Here is a 17,695-nt window from a genome sequence, read left to right on the forward strand (position 1 = left end):
TAACGTGAATGGTAGCGGTGTTGGTGCTGTTTTGGTTACGCCGAAAGGATCCCACATGCCTTTTGCTGCCCGGCTAACATTTGAGTGCACCAACAACGTGGCTGAATACGAAGCTTGTATCCTGGGGATTGAGGAGGCGATTGATTTGCGAATCAAAAACCTTGTTATATATGGAGATTCAACTTTGGTTGTGAATCAGGTTAACGGAAAATGGTATACGCATCAATCTCATTTAATTCCATACCGGGATTATACGAGGAGATTGTTGACGTTTTTCACCAAGGTAGTGTTGCATCATGTGCCTAGAGAAGAGAATCCTTTGGCAGATGCTTTGGCTACTCTGGCTGCCTTGATTAAGGTACAGTGGTGGAATCAGTTCCCCAGTGTTGAGGTGGGACGTCTGGATAGACCGGCTTATGTGTTTGCTGTTGAAACAGTGCCTAATGATGAGAAGCCGTGGTACTATGACATTAAGCGGTATTTGGAGACCCAAGAGTATCCTGAGGGAGCATCCAAGAAGGACCGAAAGACTCTGAGGAGGTTGGCCATGGTGTTCTATCTGAACAAGGATGGGGCTTTGTACAAGCGGAATTTTGATTGGGTCTTGCTCAGATGTGTTGATGACAAGGAAGCAAGCCAATTGATGAAAGAGGTTCATGAGGGGTCGTTTGGTACCCATGCCAGTGGGAATGCAATGGTGAAGAAGCTGTTGAGAGCCGTATATTATTGGATGACAATGGAGGCCCAGTGTTTCAATTTCGTGCGGAAGTGTCATAAATGCCAGATTTATGCTGATAAGGTGCACGTGCCTCCAAATCCGTTGAGTTTGATGTCGTCTCCGTGGCCGTTTGCTATGTGGGGCATTGATATGATTGGGAAGATTGAGCCTACGGCTTCGAATGGGCACCAGTTCATATTAACAGCTATTGATTACTTCACCAAGTGGGTGGAAGCAGCCTCTTTTGCAAACGTGACGAAACAGGTTGTCGCCAGATTTCTGAAGAGAGATATCATTTGTAGATATGGGGTTCCCGAAAGAATCATTACTGACAATGGTTCTAATCTCAATAACAAGATGATGGCAGAACTGTGCCGGGAATTCAAGATCGAGCATCATAATTCTTCTCCTTATCATCCGAAGATGAATGGGGCGGTTGAGGCAGCTAATAAGAATATTAAGAAGATTGTGCAGAAGATGGTTGTGACCTATAAAGATTGGCACGAGATGTTGCCGTTTGCATTGCATGGGTACCGAACCTCGGTGCGCACGTCTACCGGGGCAACGCCTTTCTCGCTTGTGTATGGAATGGAAGTCGTGCTACCAGTTGAGGTTCAGATTCCCTCTTTGAGAGTCCTGATGGACGTAAAATTGCAAGAGGATGAATGGGTAAGGACTCGGTACGAAGAGTTGAGCCTGATTGAGGAGAAGAGGCTGGCGGCCATCTGTCATGGGCAGTTGTACCAGCAGCGGATGAAGCGTGCTTTTGACCGAAAGGTGCGACCTCGTGTGTATCACGTAGGTGATATGGTGCTGAAAAGGATCCTTCCTCCTCAAAACGATCGTAGGGGCAAGTGGACACCCAATTATGAAGGTCCATTCGTGGTCAAGAAGGTTTTCTCTGGCGGAGCCTTGTTGTTGACGACCATGGATGGCGAGGATTTTCCATCCCCTGTGAATGTGGACGCAGTTAAAAAATACTTCGTATAAGAGACCCGCTGGACGAAAAGAATAAAATAGTCCAGGCAAAAATGGGCATCCCGGCAAACCAAAAAAAAAAAGAAATAAAAAGGTTCGGGTTGGGCAAAAAAGGGTATCCCGGTGGACTGAAAACCCGAAAGGGCGGTCCAAGCAAAAGAGGGATTGAAACGAACAACTGCGTCTAGCATAATTGTTTGTGCTTGGGTTAAGACACATGGATGATCCCCGGCAGGGATCAGTCGGAACCGTCTTGTTCAGAAGGCAGAAAGCACGGAAAGTCTGAGGACATATGGGGTGTAACCTAGTTGGAACTCGATGAGATCGCGGTTTCACATTGCCATTAGGATAGATTTTCCTTTTGTGCGCAATTACCTCTTTTCAGGAATTGCTTCCTTTGTATTGCTCTGTTTGAGCCACACTTTTTCCAATCAATAAAATGCATATTCAGTCAAATAATTTTGTTTTTGTTTTCATTACCGCTTTGATTGCAAAAACATCAGTTTATTTTGATAAAGAATCTTTGCATTTTGATACATGGAGGTCCCTTCCTATGCATGCTTATAAGATTGAAAGCTTGAAATCTTATTCGGAAGGTTGAGTGACCTAGGTGTTGAAACTTTGGCACGCCTGGGGCACGTTTTTGTCTAACGATCTCTTTTGCAGGTGTTGTTAGATATTTTCACTCACTTGCAGGTTGTGATGAGAAGCTTTTGACAAAAGATCCCCGTGGAGTCCAATCAGGGACAAGGGACTGAGGAATGGTGAAAAGACGGCGAAAGACGTGTGACGATCCTTGAGAATTAATCAAGAAGACTCTTCAAAGTCTGAGGACTGGAAAGTTCGTATGAATCCAGGGGGTTCAATCTCTGTGGAGTACGGAGAAGGCGAGAATACAAGGTGATGAATCAGAAAAGTCCAAACGAGTCTGGGAGCTCTCAAAAGTGGAAAGTTGATACTGGATTTAGATGTGGAATACCAGGGTTCGACGAGTCGACGGGTGTTCTGTGCCAGACTTTCCTTATTTCCCCAAGCAGAGTCGGGATTGTTATCTCCCCAGCAGATTCAAGGTCTGTGTCTCCCCCAACAGATTCAAGGTTTGTGTTTCCCCTAGCAGGGTTGGAGATTACTGTTTCCTCAGCGGAGGTGTCCGTTGCTGGCGTTTACCCCAGCAAGCCGAAGATTGTTGTTTTCCCCGCAAAGCGTGTTGGTGGTTTCTTCCCCAGCAAAGTCCCCAGGCGGATCAAGTTCAGCGGAGGTCATCCCTCGTAAGGGTGGCCTATTTCCCAGCAACAGGGCTATTCCCCAGTAGGGTGGAGATTGGAGTGTTGTCAAGCTCTTCAGCAGAGTGCCTCGAGCTCCCCAGAAGAGTCCCTTGAGGGGGATACTTTTTATGCATTCATCATTTAGACAAGCATAGCATGTTGCATATCTAATTGCGTAGCATTTCCATGATTATGGAGCATTACGCTAAAAATCATCATGCATCAGCATTGCAAGCATAAGCTAGTCTCAAGTCGTGGATACTGTTTGAGGATTGGCTTCGCCAGAGGGTGAAGATGTTACTCTAAGGAGTTTGACATCGTGATTTTGAATTAACAGTATTCCCCAGTAGTGCGATATTGGAGGAAGGATTTCTGTCGGGCGGAGATGGAGATGATAATCAGAGAAGTATCGGGGTCCAAAAAAAAGAAAGAGTAAAGAGAGAAAAATCCCCAGCTGAGCGCAAATTGTTCGTTTGCAAGGGTTGAATAGAGGATAGCATGCTCATGGCTTGTTATCCCCAACATGGGTTGTTGGCACGCGTGCCGTCTCATTTATCACTGTCCCTTCTTTCTGCCGTTGCTGACAGGCATGACAAGTTTTCGGGTATTCAGACCGATATGGTATTCAGACCGATATGGTGTTCAGGCTAGTTTCCGATGTTCAGATCAAAGAGGTTTCCGACGTTCAGGTCGACGCACTTGTGGGTATTCAGACCAGTTTCCGATCTTCAGATCGAAGAAGCTTCCGAAGTTCAGATTGATGCAGCTTGCGGCATTCAGGCCAGGTTTCCGGTGTTCAGGCCGAGGTGGGTATTCAGACCAGACTTTCCGATTTTCAGATCGAAGAAGCTTCCGAAGTTCAGATCGATGCAGCTTGCGGCATTCAGGCCAGGTTTCCGGTGTTCAGGCCGAGGTGGGTATTCAGACCAGACTTTTCGATTTTCAGATCGAAGAGGCTTCCGAAGTTCAGATCGATGCAGCTTGCGGCATTCAGACCGAAATGGTATTCAGACCGAAGCGGTATTCAGACCAAAATGGTATTCAGACCGAAGCGTCATTCAGGCCAATCTCTCGGTGTTCAGACCGACATTAATAATCTCATATTCCGATGCTCAGTATTCAGACTGATGAGCGGCGTTCAGGCCATGGTGGTTCCTGTGTTACCATTTATTTTGGTATCCAGGTCAACGTTCCTTTTCGGTATTCAGGCCGACTTTCACCGTACCAGACGGATTCTTCTTTTGAGATTGTTTCCTTGTCGATTCTGACAGACATTGTTAATTATTATCCCCAGCGGAGTGCAAATTGTTCGTCTGTTCTTGGTATTCAATCACTCTTCACCCTGATCATCTGAAAGCCGAGGCTATTCATATCGACAGGTTCATAGTGGATTGAATAGGGGCAGCTGTAACACCTCAAAATTTGCCCTCCTCTCTTGGGACTAGCTTAACATATTGCATTTCATTTTGTAGGACATTAGTCATTGCATATTGCATATCATGTGAAAATAGACAAGTCATCCTCCTAAGTCTTTCTCAGAAGATGGAGAGGTTAAGAGATGCAAGCCTGAGGGTCTCATAAATTGATCACTAATCATCTGAGGTTTGTGCTTCAATTAGGGTTTCTTGGTCCTTCAAGGAGTTTGAGCATTATCTTATTGGCAAGGGTACATCATCATCATCATCATGGTTATGTCATCCTCAAGGGGCTCATTGTTCAGGCTCAGATTCTATGGGATTAGGGTTTTGACCTCTGGTCAACCCTAATCAGTTGCATTCTACCAGTCAGGGTTCCTCAAGGAGATGGAGTTTATTTGCTTGTATAAGGATCATATGATTATTATGTGGAGATTACAAGAGCTAGGGGTTCATTTTGGAGCCATTTCCTCAAGTGGTTGAGGCTCAAGCTGATCAGAGCATTTCCAAGTCATCTGTCAACTAGAAAGTCAACAGAAAGTCAACTGAGGGCTAGGAGGTGGAGAAATGAGTTTCAACATCTCATTCATGTTCAAAAGAGGCTTATTAATCATGTCAAATGCATATCTTGAAGAATTTGAGGTCAGATCAAAACTTTCCAAAAATGGAAAGTGACCTGTAATTGAAAGTTTCCAAAAATGGAAAGTTTTTGATTCAAATTCAACTTGATCTTTCATCATCAAAAAAGCTTCAAATGAAATTTTGTCCAACATGAAAGTTTAAGATCTCTTTCTCCCATTTCCAAAAAGTCCAAGATCATGAGCATCTGATGAATGGTTAAGGAGATATGGTCCAATCATTGCCAAGTGTACATGGAACTTCAAATGGCCATAACTTTTGATTCATAACTCCAAATTTGGTGGTTCTTTTTGCATTTTGCTTCTCATGACATGAAGTTTCCAAATCAATCATCACATTGCATAAAATGTCATCACATGATCATTTGCATATCCATGCCCATTTTGGAGGGAAATTGCAAAATTTAAAAATGGTGCATTACATGAACTTTTTACCATTGCCAATGTGTTTTAAAGATGATTTTAAGTGCATTTGAGCTGGTAATGGTTACTGTTCACGTGTGCATGCTTCACACACCCTCCAATTTGTCATTTTTTGCCATGCACCTTATCTTGATTAATTTTAACTAAACCATGCCTAATTTGGATTAAGAGTGGATTAGTGAAGCATATATATTGATAATCATAACAGAATTGAGGAGAATTCTAGATCTAGATCTCAAAATTCTCTCTCCCTCCAAAATTTTCTTCTAATCAAAATTCAAATTTCTTCAACATAACACCTTGTTTTTATTGAAGATTCATGATCAGTGAGTGTGATTGAGTGTGAATTCAGCCTTTGTTTGAAGAATTGGAGCCATAATCGAGCAGTTGAAGTTCAAGAACATAACCATGGCAAGTGAGAATTGAGCTAGATCTACACGTTTCCAAGCTTCAATTTCTTCATCAAACATCATTACAAGTATTATGGATTGGATTTGGATCATTGCAAGGCCTTAGATCGTGCGTTTTCAAGAGCTGCTCTTCAAGAGGTTAGTTTTTCGAGCTTCATAATTCTCAAATCCATGCACATGTTCATGTAGATCTTGTGTTGCTGATGATTCTGGTGAAAATTTCATGAAAATGATGCACTATAGCATGAGATATGTGTGAATAAAGTTTTGTGCACCAAACTTCCTTTCATCGATTCTCTTTGATCATGTGGAATTAAGCTTAGTTGTTAGTTGATCTATGATCTCCATTGAAAGAGCTTCATGTTGATATAAGAATTTTGAGTTTCTGGAAAAAAATTGTTGGAGGTGTACTGTTCATCTTCATCTTTGTGAGGAAGATGAAGTTTTCCAGGTTAGCGACGGCCTAGCGTCCGTATTTCCGTCGCTAGTGGTGCGCTAGGGTTCTTCATCCAAAACGGCAGCGTTTCATGCTTGGCGCGCGCTTCATTTGAATTCGTACCGTGTTCGATCCCAGCGTGCTTCAATTATTTCAAATTCATTCATATTTTATGTTTTCCCTCCATTATTCCATGTACATTATTCATTTCATTTCAAATTTTTTAACCAACTTCCAAAAATCATATCTAATTGAAAAATGACTCAAATAATTCCAAATTTTTTGTAGCATGATCCTCTGTTTGTCTAGTATTTTTTGATGATAATTGCTGAAGTTGTGCCTGGCTGGTTTTTGATTTGTGTTAGACTATTTGATCATATGTGCTTTTGTGACCTTGCCTTGCTCTTTCTATTGTGAAATGCTTGATATTGATCCAAATGCTTTGAAATTTTGCATGATTGTTCCTAACATGTTAATGGATGTTTGAGGCTTGGTTTTGTATTTTTCTCATTTTCCATTTCTGTTTTATACACATGTTTGTATGGTGTGACAATTTGGGTCACATATTTGGTTGTTCAACTTGTGCAACTTAATTTCCATACCAAATGATCTTTGATGCTTCTGATTTTTTGTATGATGATCATGTGTGATGTGTTGAATGCTCATGAATTTTTCCAGATTTATTTGAATCATTTCTGTTTTGATTTGGAATTTTCATTCATAATGTCCATTTGAATGCTTTGAAATTGTCTTTGACTTCTCTTGCACATGAAATTGCTTTGCTTGATGATTTTGTTTTGGTCCTTTTGAGGACATGTTAATATGTGTTTGAAGTTGCATTGTGTTGAATATTGGCTCCTGTTTTGAATTATTTCTTCACCTTTGACCCTAGGCTTTGACCTAGTGGTTTGTACTTACATGTGAGCTTTGAATTTCAGGACCAAGCATCTAATCCACATGGTTGATGTTGCCTCATCATTTGAATGTTGATATTTGCTATTGATTGCTAACATTTGGTTGTTTTGTAGGTTGATGATAATTCACTTGAGTGTTTGCCTTATGGTTTACTCATAGTGCATGTTGGGATTGTCTGTTTGTTGATTGACTGTTGTCTGTTTGTCTGAACACTGTACTGATTTGTTTAGTTGTTTGCACAGGTACCTAAGTTGCTTTAAGTTCATTTGAACTTTGCTTTGCTTTGCTTGTGGTTGGCATACCACCTAGGTAATGACCTCTGACTTCATGTAGTCTGGAAGACCTGTCATGTTACTTTGGCAGGCACCTGTCTGAAGCCCTCCTTAAGAGGCAATGTTTGTGGTTGTTTATCTTTGTGCCTTGTACATGTAAAGTCCTCCTAAGTGAAGAGGCATTAGCAGATAAAAGGGATGTGCAATCCATCCCCTGCTATTCAGTTGTGTCTTTCATCTTGCTCACACCATGTGTTGATGCACTTTGAATAAAAACCCAAAATCTTGTTGTGTCAGTCATGTGGAATAGAGTCCCACATTCTGGACTCCCACACCTTCATTGATCAAAGTTCTCCCAGGCCAGGGATAAGAGCTATGAGGTCTGATCCTCATTTCCCATGTCATCTGCTTCACCCTAACTCTCAATGTTAGGGTTAAGAGCAAACAACACCCCTTTCCAGTTGGCTTGTTTGTCGAGGTTGATGTGACCCCTTGACTAAAGCCCAGCCTTGTATGAGCCATTTGTTTGCATATAGTGTGTGTGTTTGCTCTTGTGATTGCTTATTTGCTGTTTATCTGCTGTTTCAACTTGCTGCCTGTGCGAGTTAGGTTTTGTTAGAAACCTCAACCTAGGACTATTGTGGATTGCATGACAACTTTTAGGCTTGAGTCAGTCTCCCTATTAGTTTGTTTTTTCCCAGTCTCTGGTTAGGAGAAAGTTTCTCCCCTGTTAAGGGGAACTACATTGCCCTGATCCTCATACCAGATGAGGTACGTGGGCAGGAGATCGTGCGAGATCTCTCCGGGCACCCTTTTCCTTTTTTGTGTGTGTTTGCTTGACAGCTAGCAGGCTCGAGTACCAGACTCCTTGTTAGCTTGTTTGTTCAACTTTTTTGTTGCTTTTGACGACTCAGCGTCCGGTTAACCTCTTGTTTGCTTGGAGTCTGACGTAAGTCCAGCGATTGGCAGTCGGTTTCCTGTGTTTGTTTGTGTGGAGTCTGACGTAAGTCCAGCGATTGGCGGTCGGTTTCCTGTGGGTGTTTGTGTGCTTGGAGTCTGATGTAAGTCCAGCGATTGGCATTCGGTTTCCTTGTTTGTGTTTGTTGTTTGGAGTCGGACATAAGACCAGCCATTGGCAGTCTGTTTCCATTTGTGTGTTTGTTTTGACGTCTCAGCGTCTGTGCGTGTGTTTTGTTTCGGCGTGCGTGAGCCGAACTACTGTAGCTCTGATTCTCATTCTAGATGAGATACGTAGGCATAGGGTGCGATATCCTAGCGAGCCCGTTCCCCTTATCCCCGAACTACGTTGACTCTGATGTTTGTTTCTGACAAACTACATAGGCCCAGGATGCGACATCCTGCCGAGTCCTCTTCCTCCATCCTCTCCCGCATGTTTATTCCAGTGTGTGTGCATTCTTTGAGCAGTTATTCAGCAACCTTATTCTTTCCTTTCTGAGTGTGGATCCCGTCGAGTACGACGGACGTGAGGGGTGCTAATACCTTCCCCTTGCGTAACCGACTCCCGATCCTTATAATCTCCGGTCGTAAGACCATTTCCTTTCCAGGTTTACTTCGAGTGTTTCCTTTCCCTCCTTTGGGATAAATAACGCACGGTGGCGGCTCTATTTGTTTGTTTTTCCCGCCGGTTGTTTTTCGCGGATGCGACAGCAGGTGGTCGTAAAGTTTATCAAGAATCAACTCATATGCCGATATGGTGTGCCAGATAAGATCATTACTGATAATGGATCTAACTTGAATAACAAGATGATGGAAGAACTGTGTAGTGAGTTCAAGATCGTGTATCATAACTCTTCTCCTTACAGACCCAAGATAAATGGGTTTGTTGAAGCTGCTAATAAGAACATTAAGAAAATTATCCAGAAGATGGTTGTTACGTACAAAGATTGGCATGAGATGTTGCCATTCGCTTTGCATGGATATCGTACATCCGTCCGCACTTCAACAAGGGCAACCCCTTTCTCTCTTGTTTATGGCATGGAGGTTGTACTCCCTGTAGAGGTGGGGATCCCATCAATGAGAGTCTTGATGGAAGCCAAGTTGACTGATGCTGAATGGGTTCAGAGTCGTTATGACCAGCTGAATTTGATTGAAGAGAAGAGATTGACTGCCATGTGCCACGGTCAGTTATATCAGCAAAGGATGAAGAAAGCTTTTGATAAGAAGGTCAAGCCTCGTGTGTTCCGAGAAGGTGACCTTGTGCTCAAGAAAGTCTTATCTTTCGCGCCCGATTCCAGGGGCAAGTGGACTCCAAACTATGAGGGTCCGTATGTTGTTAAGAGAGCCTTTTCAGGCGGTGCTTTGATACTTACAACTATGGATGGGGAGGATTTCACTCGTCCTGTGAATTCAGATGCAGTCAAGAAATACTTCGCCTAAAAAATAAAAACTGAATAGCTCGCTAAGTTGAAAACCCGAAAGGGCGGCCATAGGCAAAAATGAGCGTCTCGGTGGATTGAAAACCCGAAAGGGCGGTCCAGGCAAAAGTTAGAGACAAAAAAAATATATAATAATGATATATGTATCCCGCTAGATTGAGTACCTCATCCTGGGGCCATCTAGGCAAAAATTAGGGATTTGGCAAGTAACTGCATCCTGACAAGACTTTGTTCTACAACTGTCGTCCGTCAGAGATTCTTGCTCATTATCAACCAAAGCTTCAAATACATAGGATTTAGAATTGGTGGAGAAATGGTCATTATGTTCAATGTAGCCCTTTTCCAATATATATCACCAATTTCAAATTTGTAAAGATCTATGGAGTCTTGCCATTCGCAGACTACCATTCTATCAAATAAATTTGAGCCTTTTATCCAATTATTGGCACTCTTATCTGTTTCTATTCAACAAATGTTTTGCATGTTTTGATTAAGAAAATATCATCGTTTTAAACAATCAAATTTTTCATAATTTGTTTTTAAACAAAGTGAACATTCACAATGACGAAAGGATACTTAGGAGATCCTCAGTGCTCTCCCAAGAATGGTACGATCCCCAACAGGGTAAGATTTTTGTCCATATTCCTGGCATGACTGTACCTCCTCCCTCCGGAACCTTCTGTGGTTTATCCTACCAAGTGGATTGCTTGTTGAGAGTCACCTCTCTTCCCTTCAGCAGAGTAGCAATCTTTCTTCCTCATCAGCTTGGATCTCTTTGGGCAAGAGCGATATTTGGTGGTTGATCCCGATAAATCCTTTATCTCCTCGGATAAATTCCCCAGTAGAGTTGTTGGTGTGGTAGACCTTGTCTGTGATAACTCTCGTCCCCAGCTAGAACGACTGATGTTCATCCCCGCAAGGACAGTCGCCCTTAGGGGACTTGGCTTTCCCTCTTGAGATGTAGTACCGGGTGGTTGATTCCTGGACCTGGTTGTGTTAGATATGTCTGTTTGTCAGCATACATCATACATAAACCACGCATATACATGCATAATTATAACATTCAGATATTCATGTTGCATTCTCTGCCATATATCGTTGTTTGTTGTCTCATGCTATTTGGTGATATATTTCCCCAAGCAGATGTGTGTGTCTGATCTCTCCATATAGAGTCAGCTCCATAGGCAGAAAGCGTCTATCCTTTCTTCCATATTCCCCATCGGGTTATATCCTCGTGGATGTTGATTGTTTTTGTTCCTTCCCAACACATATATTGGGATGGTTTTCCCCATTGAGTTATATCCTCACCGGGACAAGTCTTGATTTGGTGTGCCTATCTAGTTTGATCCTAGATCGGTCTCTTGATACTCTCTTCCTGTTTCCCCGGGGTAAACGAATAATTACTCAATATTTAGTAATTATTATCCCCGGCGGAGTCTGTGGTTCTCTACCCTCATACTGGTAGTTGTAAACCATATTTCTTCCCTTTTTACAGAGTAACTATTTTTTGCTCATCTTCAATTGGTGACAGTTATCTTCATCCAATATTCGGTGATGATATCCCCTCATCTACTTGGATAATTGCCCTGATTATGCAATTTATCCCCAGCGGGTCATCTCTCGTCTACCCTGTTGTTGTTAGTGACGATTGTTTCTCTCCTGAATTGGTCATCATTATATACCTAGTTTCGGTATCCCGATGCCTTTCCTCTTCGGTCGATTTACCCTTTATTAACCCAGTAACCGGTTGTGGATAATCGCCCATGCGAGTATATTATCTACGTTCTGACGGTAATAGATGATGTATCTCATGCACTCTTTGGTCGAAGCTTTGTTCTTCCCCAGTCGAGTAAGAGTCGTATCCCCTTTACGGAGTCGAATATCCATCCTATAATCGAGTTTTCTTTTTAGCCCTCTTGTGGATGATGAGTGTCTTGGGAATATTCCCCAATTCACGACTTGGTGGGTCACCTATTATATGCCCAGTAATCGGTATCCCTGGTGTTCCTTCCTCTCTGCTCCCTATTATGACTTTTTAGTCTCCTGTGGAGTCAGAATCCATGAGTTGAAGTATACTTAGGTCTTCCTCAGACGTTTTGGAGGTTTTGATATCTCTCACCCTTATACCGGTCTTAGATATTCATTCTCCCAGAGCATGTTTTTCCCTCACCCTAACCGATGGAATCACATGATTTCTCTTTGAGCTTATTACCCAGTAACCGGTAATACCTCGTCACCACTACTTCCCCAGGAGAGTCTTTTTGGACATCCCCAGCGAAGTCCCTTAGTGGATTGTCCTCATCCGGATTTTTATCCGAAGTATCCGTTGTGGATAATTTTTGCTGTATTGGCATATTCCCTAATATGGGCGTCTTCGAGCCAGCTCGAGTCTTTCCAATGGATTTATTCCCTTTGGGATTCTGTTCCCCAAGCTTTGAGTCGTGACCTGCTCGCGCACTTTTATCCCTTTTCTATCCCCAGGAGAGTCCCCAGGGTCTTGGTCCCATGGAGTGAACTGCTCATATGGATTATCAGTGGCTTCTGATTTCTTTGCTTTTGTGGATACATATCTCCACAGAGTGTTACCATTGTTCATACCTACATTTGCATCATGAGGTCTCTTAGGGAACAAAATTCGTCTCTTTGTTATTATTTAAGCCTATTCTACCCTGTCGAGATAAAGATTTCAACCTTCACTTCTCCGGCTAGAATGACCTTAAATAGGGGCATCTGTAAGACCCCAATTTTGGCCCTAAGATCCCCCATGGCATCATAACATTGCATTTACATAGCCTCAAGGATCATAAGCATCTTGGTTCCCTTTGCCTTTGGGTGGGACTCATTGTGATTGGTTTGAGATCACCAAGCATGCTTGAGTTATATATCATTGTTTCTCTTATTTTTGTTTACTAACCAAAAGCACAAAAAGGTGTCACTACCATCTTTTGTTTGAAGCTTGAGTATCATCCAAGACACTTTGTGGATTCTATTCGGGTGATCAGTCAATATAGGGGAATGACATGGGTTACTTCCAACATGTTCCAATGGGATCTATTCATCATTCAGAATGCTAATCTTGAAAGAGTAAAAATATGTTTCTGAGCTGTCATGCTCGCTAGGCGAGCAGCATGGTTCGCTAAGCGAACTGAACTGTCATGCTCGCTAGGCGAAGGGCACGCGTTTTCAGGAAATAACAGAAAGTTTTGGGCTTGAGTTGCCCTCATTTGACCCCACAAAGTCAGGAAATCAGTTATAAATACTAGAGTTTTCATTGAAACAAGACCTGGACAGAAAGAGTAGAAAAAGGGAGAGAAGGAGAGAGGCGAATTAATCTGCAGCAACCTCCAAGCAGCTCTGAGAAGTTCACTCTGACTCACACACTTTTTCACCTCCGCCTCACGTAAACCCTAACATTGCCTTGCAAACCCAGCTGTGCCATTCGATTTTTATCAATCTCCCTAATCAGGTTTCCCCTTATTCCCATTACTTTCAATTTGAATGCTCTGAATGTATGAGGTATCGTTCAGTTTTGCCCCCGGGTTTAGATATGCATGAATGTGTAAACAATACCTTGAATGTTTAACCGTTTCATTTCTGAGATGGATGCCATAGGGTTTGGGGTTTCTGAGATCGTACTGTTATCCATGAAGAACCCAAAACCCGCAGGCGCTCGCTAGCACCTTTGCTAGGCGAGCATGCGGCGAAGCTTCGCTAAGCTTTCGCTAGGCGACGCAGCAGCGATCGCGACAACATTTGTTTTTTCTGTTTGCTCTGATCTGTTTTGTGTTTGTCATGGCTTTGTTTTCCCTGTTACTCTGACCTGTTTGTTGAGTTTTTGTGAGGGCTCACATGACCTTAGAAGAGACGGCTTTTTTGGTATTCCACTTTATTTGTGGGATACCACCTGGAGGTTTATTCCGATCACCTATACTGACCTGTCCTCCGTTGGCGTGTTTACCATATGCATGTTTGTTTTGTATTCCCTCGTTGCAGGTCTAGTAAGGTAGCGCGGTTCCCTAGCCTAGGACTGTCCTTTTGCATAAGCATCCCTAAAACCCAAACCAACTCATTGATTTTTCTTCTCCTAAGAACACGTTTACTCCTTCTACTACAAGCGAGTAAGTCTCCAAAGGTCGAGCATCCGGTAGATTGCGTAGTAACGTCGTTCACCCAAAACCCTTAACCCGTAGTTAGTCGAACTACGTTTTGCTCTGATTTTCATCCCAGATGAGATACGTAGGCATAAGACGCGATGTCTTAACGAGCACACTCCTCTTTAACCCATAGGTAGCTGAGCTACAAAGACTCTGATTCTCAGATTCAGATGAGATACGTATGCAGTGGATGCGACATCCGTGCGAGTCCTCTTCTTTTGACCCTTCCTTTAGTAAGTAGTATATTAGATAAACATACATGCTTTTCTCATCCCTTCAATCATGTTTGCACAAATAAAATTTTCACAAGACAATAACCTTTGCAACAAATGTGAAAAGGGCTCCCTAGGAGTACCTAGGATGTTTTGGGTGCCTAACACCTTCCCATTGCATAACTAACCCCCTTACCCAGATCTCAGACATTTTTACTAGTTTTTGATTCGATAAAACTTTTAGGTTTTTGTTCGCTTTCTAACCATTCCTTTGGATAAATAGAAGTGCGGTGGCGACTCGACTTGTATGATTTACCTTGGATTTAGTCAATATCTCTAATGGTAACGAATACCCCGCTACAGAAAAGTGGCGACTCTGCTGGGGATAATAAATGCCTAGTGGGTTTTTCCTACCTTTCATTTTTGTTGTATTATATTGTATATTTGTTTTGTGACACATTTTTGTGCAATTTGGGATTACTGTATTGTATGTAATGATTGATTTGCTTGATATTAATTCCTTGTATGCTTGGTGGTCTTTGTGAGATGAGTTCTATATCCGGACTCGAGTGCACCTAGGATAGGAGAATGGCATAGTCTTGTTGACTTGTGTGGAGTTATTCCTTAGCAAGTTGACTTGCAAGTCCATTCACTTGGTGGAGGTCATGATGGGATCAATAATGTCACACAAGTAAGTTGTGGTTAGACATTACTCTTTCCAATATAGACCTTAGAAGCCAGGGACCTTAGTTTACCAAGCCCATCTTGGCCCATTCGTAGGATGTAGTGCGAAAGTCGTTCAAGTGTAAGATTTGATACGATTGTTACGCGATACTACACTCATAAGAGTCTCTCTTGAGAATATTTTTGGAATACGAGTAGTCGTTCCTCCGATAATATCCAAAAGATGGGATGATGACTATGGGAACCTTTTGTAGAACATGTTTGGCAGGTTTAAACCTTAGTACACTCCCTTTGGGTGGTTCTTAACCAAGACTCTGTGCTCGTGACTTGCAACAAACCCTTGATTCATGGTTGATCCGTTCAGGTATCCTTAATATCAATGGAACTTGGGTGTTGATAAGGTGTAAACCATAATCCACCAAAATGGATGGTTGATATTAAGGATAACATGATCCATCCCATGACCTTTGTTTGGTGTGCTTTGCTTGATCCTTGAGTGTGATTGTTGCATTCATGCATTCATGCACCCATTTGCATTCATATCATCAAAACAATGAGAAAATTTTCAAGGAACTTAAGAGGTCTATTTGCAAATTTTCAGATAATGGAAAGACAAAGAAGGAATACAAAGAAGTACAGTTTCAGACAACCAGACTTGAAAGAGTTAAGGAATCTGACATCCTATGTATTGGATCCCTTGGGTTTCAAAGCTCATTTTGGGAAGCTTCTTCCTCTTCTGACTACTCAGGTGGATGAAGGATTGATGAGCGGATTGGTGCAGTTTTATGATCCTTTGTACCGTTGCTTCACGTTTCCAGACTTTCAGCTTTTACCTACACTTGAGGAGTATGCCTATCTTGTGGGTATACCTATTCTGGATCAGTTGTCGTTCAGTGGCTTGGAAAGGATTCCTACTTCTCAAGGGATAGCAGACATGTTACACCACTAGAACATTACTAGCCGTCACATTGCTCTTCACTCTCCAAAAAGCAACCCTCAATAATTTCTGATTTTTCTCCCTCAAAGACATCCCAACTTGACCGAAAGACAAGAATCTCGACTCCACAACCTCTTTAGTTTCGGGAATAACACAACTTTGACATCATTTGGACTCTTGAAATCAGCGGCTCATTGAACCAACTCTTCACACCTGTAGTAACATCGAGAAGCAGAAGCTTATCCTCCACTTATTTTATTCCCGCTCCTAAGCGGATAGAAAAACAAGCAAGATCCAACAATGTTTCACACACATATCGCGTACTACGGAACAAACAACACATGAAAATCTAGCCGGACCAAATAACCCGCTCTAAAACCAACTATGTAACACCCTATTCTCCCCGCGCATAAATATACAAAAATCAGAGTATTCATCAACACAAAAATAGGATGTCACATATTCTCGAATCCAAACATACATGTCATGTAACACTTTAACATATAGTAACAATAATAAACACCTTTTCTTAGGGTGTCTTCGCATGCTCACCTTCACTTAGGGTATCTTCGCAGCGAAAGTTCTCATCAGCAAAAAATGCAATCAATAAATCATTTAATTTTAAATACTTTAAAACATAAATGAGTTCATAAATGCAATATCTTCAAAACCTCAAAACATCAACCATAAGAGTATACAAGAACACTCTAACGAAATATTAGACAAAAACTCACAAACATTTCCCAGTGTTACATATCAGAGCACGTAACCTAAATGCAGAAAGAAAAAGAAGAAACAACCCCATGTCATCCTCCACTCTAAGCAGCTACTCAGTTACCTACTTACCTATATCCCAAAAAGGAGCACATACCACAACAACAACACAAAGGGGTGAGAAATCACAACCAACAATAATAGTCATTATACTATAAGGTAGGATATTTACACAATATCATTCACACCCAAACTCATCAATCATTCACAACTAAACAAAATGCATATAATTCATTATGCAACGAAACTCAACTATGAAACTCTATGCATATGCATGTGGTACCAACTCAACATTTAGTTCTTCATATGAATCAGGTTCTAATCTCTGTGAACCCCGAGCCCCTTCTCTGAGCTCTAAGCTCCCTCTCTAAGCTTGGGACGAGCCGTTAGTCCCTACTCTGAACTAGCAGATATGCCTCTTGACATAACTCTTATGATGCATGATCATATCATCAAACCAATGCATTAAGACCCCTCTTTGATCCTAACATAAATGCATTGATAACTCAAGTAATCCCCTCTCTAGATTACATCACACCAAAATCACAAAATGCATATTATCAATCAATAGTGCAACACAAGCATGCTAATAATTCATCTTTACAAAATTATATTTCAAACATGCAACAATAAAACAAACATAAATCAAAATAATCCATATTCATAACATTCCCATATTTTATACTTATTCTCAACGCTTAACATCTCGCCATAGCAAGCTATTCAAACATTTCCACAACTCAAAAAACATATTCATCAAACTCACACGACTAAATATTTACTCGATCAAATGACTTTTAATAATCATTCTCATCAATTAATTATGTTACAAAAACACATTCAACCTCTTAAATAATTACTAATTGATATTAATTCATGTTAGCTTTCCAACGCTTCAAATTGCGTCTCATTCTGAGGTACGAAACTCAAGCTATGATAAAAACAAAAATAAAAGAATTTTGTCGCTGGAGTGTCTCACTACGTGAGGACCTCTCTCACTAGGTGAAGGCTCACTAAGCGACGCTTCCCTCTCTAAGCAACTGCGTAAAGACCTGCAAAAAATAGAAT

This window comes from Lathyrus oleraceus, chromosome 7 (assembly GCF_024323335.1).
Source record: "Lathyrus oleraceus cultivar Zhongwan6 chromosome 7, CAAS_Psat_ZW6_1.0, whole genome shotgun sequence".
NCBI classification, from domain to species: domain Eukaryota; kingdom Viridiplantae; phylum Streptophyta; class Magnoliopsida; order Fabales; family Fabaceae; genus Lathyrus; species Lathyrus oleraceus.